Source organism: Perissodus microlepis, chromosome 17 (assembly GCF_051167445.1).
Source record: "Perissodus microlepis isolate ML-2025 ecotype Zambia chromosome 17, ASM5116744v1, whole genome shotgun sequence".
Taxonomy (NCBI): domain Eukaryota; kingdom Metazoa; phylum Chordata; class Actinopteri; order Cichliformes; family Cichlidae; genus Perissodus; species Perissodus microlepis.
In genome coordinates, this window is record NC_140477.1 from 6507163 (window position 1) to 6519657 (window position 12495).

Genomic DNA, 12495 nt, shown 5'->3' on the forward strand with positions numbered 1-12495 from the left:
CTGACTGTCAGGGTTTTTTCTGTATTAATGTAAGGTTTTTACCTTAAGTATAAAATGCCTAGAGATGTCTGTTTCTGTGATTTATTCCTATACAAAGTGAATTGAATTAAATTAAATTAAACTGAATTGAAGTAACAGGCAAATAATGATACAACTGACTATATAAGTAAATAGTTGCACAGTTTGTCAGGGTCTGTCGTGTATGTCTGCTTCTTGGGTCCAACACACCAGTAATCATGACACAACAAAAAGTAACAGATAAATAGTACAAATATATAACTAAAAGTAACAGACACATGTTGCATAGTTACCAAAAAGGAAAGGATGAATTGTTAAATGGTTAGCTAAAAGAAATACATAGTTACATAGTTTCTAAGAAGTAGTATTTGAAATAAATAAATAGCTATACGGAATGGATAAGTAATGGATAAATAGAGATATAGTTACCTAAAAGAAATTGTTAATTACAAAGGTAATGGCTAGACTGTGATATGGTGATAAAAGGTGTTAACTGTATTCCACAGATGAAAAAATTAATTGGACACAAAGGGAACATTAAATGAATGGCTGCTACAGATACCATGAGATGGCCGTGGGGTGCATAAGGTTGGAACTACTGTATTAGAAGTGTGTTATTCATTGCATTCCTGAGGCTATTCCAGTCATCTGTCATCAGGTTGTTCCTGCACCTTATAAGGAGCAGGAGGGCATTCTCCACTTGTTTTCCAAACACTGCGCAACTTATCGGATACAGTTTCATGGACAATTACTGTGCTGTCTGTTTCCTGAAAGTATTTAAAATGGAAAAAAAACCAAAAACCTTACAGATCAACCTTTTGCAGTTCCCTCCACCCTCTTACACTTACCATGCTTCTATTTCACAGATACAACTACGTAATAAAGCTGAGATCAAAAGACTTTATGCCCAAACTGAAGTACAATGAGAGCTGAAGAGAGTTTTTTGCCTCCGGCGTGGTAGGATTGCAGAGAATGTCATACCTTGAGAAGAGAATTCATTTTTGAGTAAGAAGGCCTGCCCTCTGAAAGACTGCCCTGTGGCTTTGTCTGCAGGAGATGCTGGACGTCTTTAAGACTCAAGCATTAATTAAAAAAAAAAAAAAAAATTTAAAATCTTATGTTCAGATTTGATCTTTTGAAGGGCATTTGTTGAGCTGGCATCTATACAAAGTTAGGATAACTGCCCTTATCCTAGCTCTGCACACTTTACGAATGCCTTTCTAAACTAAGGGTGAAAACCACAACCTTCCTTTAGTGTCTGGAGGATGCTGTTGACAGAGAGTCAACATCAACAGGCCAAAAAGTAGAGCAACTTTTTCTTCAAACCAAAAAAAAAAAAACTTCCATCAGGCTGCACTGAGTGGCTACTTTGGCGATGAGAAACTTGCCCACCCCTCCTTCTTCCTACTGCCCCTTCATACTTTGTTCGCTAAAGAATCAGAAGGCGTGAGCGCGCATTGCAAGAGCGTGCATACGGTATGCTTTTCTTTATGCATCCCCACAATAAAACACACTTTTAAAAAAGCTCTCTGGGCCTGCAGCTGGGAATCATGACGTCACCATGCCTTTAGTGAACCAGCAGCGTGAAACGCGCACAAAAGAGGGAGCGGCTCCCAGCCAAGAAATTCCGAAAAGTAAAATCAGCAGCCCATGCGCACAGCAGACATCCAAGTATGATAATCTGCCATCGTAACGCGGCCTATTGCATCATTGTTTTTTGTTTGTTTTTTTACGTCATCTTTAACTTTCCACCCACGAAAGGTCTGATATCGTCTGTAAAAGTTCAAAATTGTTGTTTTTTTGCGCTTACCTGTGGATCACGACGGGACAAAGTAGAGCTCTAGAGTCGAGTGAGAGGAGTGGAGAGGAGAGAAGGGAGCCTAGTCTGCAGTCGGGTCCTCCACTACACTCAATGATAAAACCAAACTCAAAGCCCACTCAAGCCCCTCCCACCTTTTTAAGACATACAGTACACACATCTACCCTTGGCTGCATTGTACGCTTCGGTCTGTTCTTGTAACGCCGAGACCGAGTCCAAAGTGAAAAAACTCAAATATGTCAGCTCTCCTAAGAGCTCGTGCAAAACTCCCAACATCTAGAGTGACTCTGGGCAGAAAATGCACACTTTTGGGGGAGAAAGCCTTCTGGGATAAATAAAGTGTCAACAGAGATCGCATGAGATGTTTATCTTGGACAAAAAAGGGGCTCACGGTGCAGACCAGCAGGCCCCAAAGACTGCATAATGTGTTGGCAACTGAGTTATAGAGTTCCTTTAACTGCTCACCATTATGTGAGCCATCATAACATGACAAATAACCACAGTTATCAAATTATATAACTGCTCAAGACATTCATTTATGCAGTGACTCTGAAAAGGCATGTGGGCTAAGTAAAATGAATATCTCATTAGCTAATGTTGCCAAGCTATTGACATGCATATGAGTCTTAGTGGGAATCCAATTTTCCTTTGATACTTACTCACTCTAGCAAGAATTATTTCTTTTTACAGATATAAAAATGTCCCTGTGCATTAGAATGAAGTTTTTTCCTACCCGTTTAAGCAAACGCTTGGCTATAATTTAGCAAGATTTTGTCATTTGCACTGATAATGACTTCTCTATACTGTCTATATGTATATACACTCATCAGACAGTTTATTAGGTACACGTTAATAGTAACAGGTTGGACCTCTTTTGCCTTCAGATTCAGAAAGATGCTAGAAATATTCCTCACATATTTTGGTCTATATTGACGCAACAGTTTTACACAGTTCCTGCAGATTTCTCATTCTAAGACATCCCAAAGGTACTCTAACAAGCTGAGAACTGGTGACTTTGGAGGCCATTTCAATATAGTGAATTCATTGTCATGTTCAAGAAACCGCTTTAGCATGATTTGATCTTAGTGAAACGGTACGCTATCCTGCTGGAAGCAGCCATCAGAAAGTGTGTACACTGTGGTCATAAAGAGACATGCTCAGCAACAATATTCAGATATGATGCGCTGCTATGTTGGTACTAAGGGGTCAAGAAAATATCCCCCACATCATTCAACCCCAACTAACCTGAACTGTTGATACAAGGCAGGGTGGATCCATGCTTTCTTGTTGTTTATGGTGAACGAGTGGCACCTGATGTGGTCCTCAATGGTCATGCACCATTGTTTTTAGTGCATGATGCTCTTCTGCATACCTTCGCTGTAATGAGTGGTTATTTGACTTCTCTGGCATTTTCACCCAGAGAACTGCTCCTCACTGGATATTTTATCTTTTTGCGACCAATCCCAGTGGAAGAACAGTTTCTGAAACACTCAGACCAGCTCATCTGGCACTAACAACAACGCCACGTTTAAAGTAACTTAAATCACCTTTCTTCCCCATTCTGATACTCACTTTGAATCTCAGCTGCTTGAGATGGTCTTGACCATGTTTACATACCTAAATGACCTAAGCTACTGTATTATATAATGAGCAGATGTATAGGTGTACCTAATAAAGTGACAGCTAAATGTGTATATTCAGCAGGGTGTGTTCAAATGATGGAGGATATATGATCAGGTCTCTTCTGTGAAATGCTCAGACAGTAAAATACAGAAACAGATTCACAAGTAGGCTACGTTCAGTATGTCAGCATCTCTTAGCTTGCAAGAACGCTAATTCTTGGGTAAAATCTACAGTACACAGAGGTCAGTTGAACAGAATCAACTTTTTGGGATCACCGTGGAAGAGGTTTTTATAACATAATCTCTTAATTTTGTGTGGAAACCACAAAATTCCCAGAAAGAGAACAACAAAAAACAAACAAACCCAAAAACACTTGACCTTTATCTTCAATAGAAACTACAGCTCTTACATTACTCTCTGTGTCAGCCCTTACACGAGATGATTAACGCATCAAGAGAATTGCAGAAGTGAAGTTTCTCGTTTGATTCCCTCCACCAAAAGCACCACAGCTATTTCTGACCTCGTGTCTGTCAGCAATTTCAGGATACAGAGAGTTAGGAGATGACAAACACAATAGCAGCAGTGTTCTACTTTCTACTGTGAAACAGCAGCACGCAGACACTGCTCGGCTTTGTCCCCCCCCCTTAAAACAATGATGCTCAGAACAAAGAGCGAACTTAAGAGCATTAGGCAACTGGTGCAGAAATGAGCACCATATGCGCCGGTGCTCTTTTGCATGTGCTTTTTAAAGATAAAGCGAAAGAAATGCGCTCTGCTGATTGTGTACACGTGCAAACGCAGTTGTGAGTAAGTGTGCGTGTGTGCTGACATAACGAGGAGAGAGAGGAGGGTTAGAAGGCCATTCCGCTCAACAAATCTGAAAATGTGTTTATGTTAATTTCTTTGAAAAATGATGTATTTAAAGATAAACCTGTCATTCTTCATCTTGCGTGTTTCTTTTTTCGACTTTTATTCCTCATCCAGTTTGCAAACAACAGCTGCCTCAGAAACCTCCATTACCCTGAGTTGAATCACGTCACGGCATAATTTGATTGCCAAAAATGATGCTGTGGTTTGGGCACGTTTATAGTTAGCGCAATGCCCACATACTCAGGGCCTGTGATGCCTTTGCTATATTTACATCATGAGCTCACCTGTTTACCTCAGCCACACACTTCAGTTTGAGCTGTGCCTCCTCAGTGGAGGTAGACAGAATGATCTTTAGTATTGATACCAACGCTGGTACTGGTATCAGACTGAAAGCAGCGCGATAAGATTCAGACTTGTTTCTATACTCTAAGTTCAGTATGTAGCCCACTGATTTGTGTTGAATGAATAACTTCTTGGAAATGAAAAAAATATATACCTCACACACTATGAAAAAACGTTTTTGTGTTGACTGTCACGTCTTTTTGATTTGTAGCCTGTAGCACATTTAAACAACAGAAGCGCTTTAGAGACAGGCACAGCTCTTCAAAAAAACAAGTTATATAAAACGCTGAAATGTGTATTTTACTGTGTTAGTGCTCATCAATGTGTTCAGAATTTGCAAATTGATGACAATTCATCTCATAAGTCATGACACACAAATCTCTGCTCGATACGCTGCCTTTATAGGTTAAAAGTATCGGTATTGCAATACTGGCCCTGTATTCCTGTATTCAGATCAAACCCAAAATTTGCAGTAATACCTGTGCACTATTCCTCAGGACTTTTTGGCTTTGTGCGTCCTAACTGAGTTTCCCTACTACGACCTAATGAAATCATCGCTCAATAAGTCTTGTGTATGTCGGTGCCAGGAGAGGCAGCACTGAGTATGTAGAGACGAACCTGGGAAGAAAACATTGCAACTCTAGGCTGTTTTGCTTTCTGCGAGCCGTTTGCAGCTGCTGTCAAGGATTCATAGATCTTTGGCGCCTCAGGCCAGAGAGGTTCACGTTGCCAAAAATCTGACATGTATACCTTCAAAATGTTACATCAGCTAAAACACCTCAGAAGCAATTATAAAGGTTCTAACACTGCATTGCTTTCAACAAACCCCTGACATTTCCCCCATTTCATCATATTGTTTTAAATTAGATGAAAGAGTGCGTTGCCATCTTGTGTGAAACTGACGTTCCAGAGGTGATGGTAGAAGTCGTGGAAAAGCGCAATTGTTAATGATGTCATCACGCTGTTTGAGAAGAAAGTAATACCATTAGTGTCAGACATCAACTTCATATGGATTAATTCATACAGCAGCCCTTGCTCCGACTATGTATGTATGATGGATGATTGGTATCTGAGATGTCTTGGAGGCTCAGCTGGTCGATGTGCATATCAAATACCTGCAGTATCCTGGGTAAAACCCAGCACTTTTATCATTCCGATCATTTTCCTGTTCCTTCTTGTGTCTCTGCTGTGTAATATCAAAGACAAAAATGCCAACAAAAGACGGACCCCTGCAGAAGCAAACAGCTGGATTATTTCCCTTGTGCGTGGCTCTTATTTGCATTAATACTACCTTTGGACTGCAATATTCTGAGGATAAACAGAAAGGTTTTCATAAGATTGAAATAAGGTACTTATCTATTGGGACATTTTTCTCCAATAGATATAGATATTTTAAGAAGGTACAGAAAGTCACACCTTGTAGTATACTGCAATACACATACATACATACATACATGTTATCTGATATCTTGATTTCTAAGAGTGAATTCATAAACCAGTTGATCTGATATATTATTAATGCGCTATTTGGCATAAAATCGAAAGTACACCAAATATCACTACTATATAATTGTCAGATAATATTCATATATGTCACAATCCTTCATCAAGAACAAAAAATATCTAATGCGTGTCAAAGAGAAACCAGATTTCACAATGAGCCATAAAAGTTTTTGAGATATTTCATTTTTTTTTTTCATTTTTTATTTCAGAATGGCTTTGCTTAACTAATAATGTGCAAAACATTAGACTGCAGTGGAATATATATATGGATCCCTGCTCGGTCAGTCAGGTCTACGGGTGTAACCACTTGACCACACAACACCACCACAAGCCTTGCCCTGACCCGACTGGCTCGAGTTCTAATAGTTTCACATGTTCAGTGGCACGACGATAGGTCCCGGAGGGACTCCGTCACATCAACTGTAAGTCTAACAAAAGCAAAGACAGAAATCCAGTGTGTCTCTTCTTTGCAAAATGTTGTCTCTCATCAAAAGTCTGACTCAGTGCATTTATGTGAAGCTTAAGTAGTTACATGTAATAATTTGTTCTTGTTGATTTTGTAACAGTAAAGTAGCCCTCAGCCAGTATATTTGAAACATAAGGCTCCACACATTATAGAGTGATACATGTGCATTGTGAAAATATATAAAATAAAATGTGCAAAAAGATATCAACCCACTACGGAAGAGCTTTTTCAAACACTCCAGGTGCCATGAAATCAAATCTTTAAATAACAATAAAAGGAACAACCCCCCCTCCAAAACAAAACATGTTCTCACACTTGAGCTGTCAAAGCTGATTACCTTTTCTAGTCCATCTGGTTCCTGCTTTCACCAGGCCTTACACAATGCCAAAATCTCCCATGGCCAAAAACCTACCACTGTCATCAACCAGATTTCAAAAAAAGGAATTTTTGCCACATTATCTATGGCTACACTGCAAAAAATAAACAATTGTAATATAAAAGTATTTTACTGTGTATTTTACAGTTTTGTACTGTTCTTCTAGAATATCATTAAATTCACATAAATAGACAGTGATTTTACATTCCAAATGTAAATTAACGTAAAATCACTGTAAATGTAATAAAACATAATTTTCTTGTTTTTTAAATGTATTTGTCTGTACATATGCATATTCAGATTGTCAAATTACATTCACAAATGTATCATAATCTCACAAATATTTGTCCGTTATTTGAAAGATTGAACTGTTAAATTCAAATGTAATGCTATGGAAAAATATATAAAATGATTCTTATGAACTTTTTTTTACATCAAATAATAATAATAATTATTGTTATTTAGGGCGATCGTGGCTCAAGAGTTAGCAGTTCGCCTTGTAATCAGAAGGTTACCGGTTCGAGCCCCGGCTCGGACTCTCTCGGTTGTTGTGTCCTTGAGCAAGACACTTCACCTACCTTACCACCTACTGGTGATGGCCAGAGGGGAATTATAAAGTGGAATTGTAAAGAGCTTTGAGGGTCTCAAAAAATGCTATATGAATGCAATCCAATATTATTTAAGTTAACTGTATATATCTGTACATTTAAGTATTATTATTCATATTGCTGCATTCATTGACCTTGTTTATAGGTAATTTCATTGTTTAATCACATTAAAATGGTCCTAATTTAATGTTTAAAAGCACTTGAAAAATGCAAAATCCCATGTAAAATTAGGGCAACAAACTGTATTGTCATTACTGAAAATAACCGTATTTTCATGAGAAAGTTATTTTCTGTTATTTTCTGGTATTATTTTGGCACCCCAGCTGCCGGATTATTACTGTTTTTTTAGGATTTTTTTTTTACGGTGTAGATCATTTACACTTATTGCGCTAGAGGTGTTTTATTCAACTCCATTTCTTAGTAACGACACTGATGGCTACCGATCTTCCACTGGAATTGTTTATTTTACATCGGATGCCATAAAAGTACACTGTGTGAAAAAAACAAAAAAAGAGAACTTTAGAAACCCAGCATTGGCACACAGTAGAGAGAGATGGGTGAGTAAGAAAGAGGATGTCATTAAGTGGGCACCTCCCGTCGCAGGTGTTTAACTAAATCACTCCCATGACACCTCAGTGAGGCTCCTCTGATTCCCATCAACAAATATAAAGCTACATGCAGCTATATCTGGATGGATCCAAGCAGTCTCTGGACGTTCCTATGTCTTATTTCTAGCTTGTTCCAGTGTAAGCAGCACTGACACACATAAGACAGCAGCAGACAGTAAAGCCTTGATATAATGTCGACTTGAGAGTCAAAGCTAGGGCAAATATAACATTGTGTGGGATGTTTGATATTACTACAGAAACCCATCTGAGGTCAATAATAACAAGACCATCTGTTCAAAATAGAAGAAAAACACAAAATGACATGGAGCATTGAAGGTAAGGAAACAGTATTTTTAATGCATTGTTTTATAGATACTGTGTATGTAGTTTAGCCACCTACAATCATGACCTATTATTCAACAATCTACCACTCAAACTGTACTTTCACAATCATCATAAGCTGCAACAGTAAAGATATTCATGACCATACTAACTTATATTACAGAATCAAACCATGTAGGACCAGGTTTACTCAAGCTAAGTTGTGGGTTAAAATTTAATGTGCCATCAGTCCTTCATCCTTCAACCTTCTGCAACCCTCTTTCATGCATCAGTAAAAAAATAAATAAAAATGAATGGATGAGTGAAGGGTGATGCTTGGACAGCCCCTGGTGGAGATTATGATAAAGTGAACACTGGAAGTATGAGTCAGATCCCTTATTGGTCATGGTGTCAGCATCCTGACCTATGCTGCCACCAACAGTTCAGAATGCAAAGTAGATCCAAAGAAATGCAAAATGCACTTGTGTTTGGTAACAAGTTTGTATTTGACATGCTGTTGTGTCTTGGTGGGGTTGAGGTTGGACATTTGGGGGGTGGGGGTAATCTGTGACCTGCAAAACTCTATTACAAAAATCAAGTCAAAAGAAAATCCCGAGGTATTTCCACACTGGGAAACGTTTGCATCTAACTAAAAGTTAGAGTAAATTTAGCCAAATAAAAGCAGAAATACAAGAGCACTTGAGTATTATTTAAATTATGGCTATAGATGTACTGAACAGCCACTTTAAGATATGTCAAACAAGAAGCCTTGCAGTAAAAAATAAAAAAGTGTGTGGCTGTGTGTGTGTGTGTGTGTGTGTGTGTGTGTACACACAATAGCTCCTATGGAAAAAAAAAATCTGTGTAAACTGCTGCTGCCTGCAGCCTGACTTTCACTTTCTTCTTCTTCATGCTGTTTTTTCAGTTTGGTTTCCAGGCCTCTTTTGGTGCATCAGGTTTGGCCTCTTATGAACTTTCTTTTCCAGCATCTTCTAAAATCACGAGCTGGGACTCTGGGTCAGTAAAAGAAAGCGGGCGAAGCACGGTATTTCTCCATTTCTCCTATATTCGCTCTGCAATCTTAGATATGCACTAACACAGAACATCTTTCTTCTGCATCCTTTGTGGATTAGAGCAGATCACAAAGCCTGCAGAATACAATTTGACATTCAACTATGCATGGTTTTTCATACCAATCTCTGCAATGCCCCATGAGGCAGTGCATGCAATATCATAATTTCACTTTGGTGTGGCTAGAGATGTAAATAGATATAATCTTGGAAGGAGGATTAAGATGAGAGTGTAGCATTTGATCTTCAAAGAGCTGGAGGTTACCCAGGGTAAAATACAGGTGTGGTTAGCAACCATAAAAAATTCTGACACAGAGTTAAACTTCTGTTCATTTCCATTACAAAGACAAGCAGCTCTTTCTCATTCTTGGCCACCTTCACCTCGATATCGTAGCGCTCATCATCCACTGTGTCAATCTTTCAGTGTAAATCCTTACAGAGCTCTTGTGAAGACTTGGTCTTCTTTAAAGCACTATGGGAGGGTGGAAAAAAGGAAATAAAAAGAAAGAAAGGAATGATTCATCATCAAACGGCATGTAAAAGCCACGGCTTTTAAATTTCACTCAGCTGTCAACTAGACAGGTGGCAGGTTTTTTTTTAAAAAAGTCCTTTTATAGAAAGTAAAGTATACACAGTGAAAGATGCTGTTTGTCGGAGAAACACATGGGAGCAGCTGCAGTTAAAAAAAAAAAAAAAAAAGCAAAGTTTATCCACACATAGATAAGCCTATCCAGAATGTAAACCATTCTGGACATAAAGACATGAGGGCTGGGGAATACAACAGAGCCAGGGACCATGTGCAGAGGAGTAAACTGTTTGGCTATTCAGACTGTGGCAATGGCTGTTGGTATTGTGAAATTACAGTTGAGTGACAGCGATGGCAAAGACACAAGATGGACCGAGTTCTATTTCTAAGACTATGATCCATGCAAGTCTACATTTGACAAAGAAGTTGTGCATTTGCAGTGAATGAAGAGCATTTCTGGCTTTCACCAACTTCTGACCAAATACACAATATGGACAAAAGCACTGGACCAGCAACAGAAGCTGTTTGACAATGGAAGCCTGGTGTATCTGATATCTCTGTGTCAGTGCTGTTCAATGATTACCATAAAAATGTTGGTCCAGGATCAAAACTGTGTTGTGAAGTCACAGCATTGCAATTTAGGGGAAATAAAAGTCTCTTCTGGAAGCATTTTAATTGTTTGTTATGAATCTATATCATATAATAAATATATTATCAAGTTAGTTTTACTAGCCAAATTTTGCTTACTCATGCTGGTTTGCTATGACAGTCTTTGAAAGCATTAGCTAAATTCTTGGCTAATGCTAACTGAGTGCTGCTCAGTTGCAATGTTTATCCTCAGCCAACATTGTTATGATGATGTAGGAACAATGCCAAGATAAGAATATCTTACTTCCTGTGATAATGTTAATGGCAAAGGAGACAAGAGTCAACGAGTCAGTCCATTTAGACATGTAGACACAGGCAAAATGACCTGCTGAAGTTCAAACTAGGAATCAGGATGTGGAAGAAAGGTAATTTTGAATGCGGGATGGTGGATGGTGCCAGAAGGGCTGATCTAAGTATTTCAGCAGGTGCTAATCTGCTGGGATCCTCCCATGCAACCATCTCTAGGGTTTACAGAGAAAAGAGAACAATATCTAAAACAGCCACTTATTACACCCAAGGAATGCAGAAGATCAGCTCTGAACACACAACATGTCAAACCTTGAGGGCAGATGAATTAACACAGAAGACCTCACTGTGTGCCACGCCTGTCCTCAAAGAACAGGAAAATTAGGCTATAATTCATACAATTTCACCAAAACTGGAAAAATGTCAAAATATTGCCTGGTCTGTTGACTTTTAATTTCTGCTGCAGCATTTGGATGGTAGGGTAGGAATCTCTATAAAGTATGGATCCATCCTACCTTGTGTAATAGGTTCAGGCTGCTGCTGGTGGTGTAATTGTATGGGAGGCATATTCTTGGCTCTTAGTAACAAGTGAGCATCATTTAAACAGTGCAGCCTACCCAACTATGCTCTGGACTATGTCCATCCCTTTATGACCAAAGTGTACCCACCTTCTGTTGGTTGTTTTAAGTAAGATAACCTGTCACAAAGCTCATCTCACACAGGCTTCTTGAACATGACAATGACTTCACTGTATTCAAAATCACCACACCTCAGTCCAATAGAGCACCTTTGGGATATGGTGGAATGGGAGATTCATGTTGTGGACGTGAGTTCGACAAAGCTGTAGCAACTGTTGATGCTGTCATGACAACATAGTCCAAAATCTCTGAGGATTGTTTCCAGCATCTTTTTGAATATATAGCATGTAGAAAAGAAACAGTTCTGAAGGCAGTACTAGCAAGATGTGGCCAATAAAGTGTCCATTGAGTGTATGTAATACACTAGTATTGCTTGAATGAAAGGGTAATGTTGTTATAATCCATCATGTAAAGTCTTTGTTTTCTTTTCAATAATCAGATTTCTACTAGTCTACCTTGCTTTATCCAGTCAGCTTTTTCAGCTATTGTGTCTTTATCAGAATGTCTTGATGCATTCTCAATCATCCAGGAAAGTAAATCTCCAAAAGTTGATTCTGTTCATCTGGACGTAGCGTTTTGTGGGAGAAATGTTTCGTCACTCATCCAAGTGACTTCTTCAGTCTGAAGAAGTCACTTGTTTCGTCACTCATCCAAGTGACTTCTTCAGTCTGAAGAAGTCACTTGGATGAGTGACGAAACGTTTCTCCCACAAAACGCTACGTCCAGATGAACAGAATCAACTTTTGGAGACTTTATCAGAATGTTTCACCTTGCCAAACAGCTGTATTATTTATCTTACGTATTTTTGATGGA

The 12495-nt window shown here is 38.7% G+C and overlaps 1 protein-coding gene across 4 annotated transcripts in view; it reads right to left on the bottom strand.

Moving 5' to 3' along the window:
* cald1a (caldesmon 1a) overlaps window positions 1–2024 on the bottom strand; it is a 64512-nt gene extending 62488 nt beyond the window's left edge. The window contains exon 1 of one of the 4 annotated variants that reach the window (XR_014797294.1): window positions 1829–2023. The gene's annotated coding sequence lies outside the window, so the exon portion shown is untranslated. Of the gene's footprint in view, window positions 1–1828 lie in introns of all 4 variants that reach the window. The other 3 variants (XM_084909271.1, XM_084909273.1, XM_084909274.1) reach the window with 3 other exon arrangements.
* Window positions 2025–12495: the final 10471 nt, after the last annotated feature.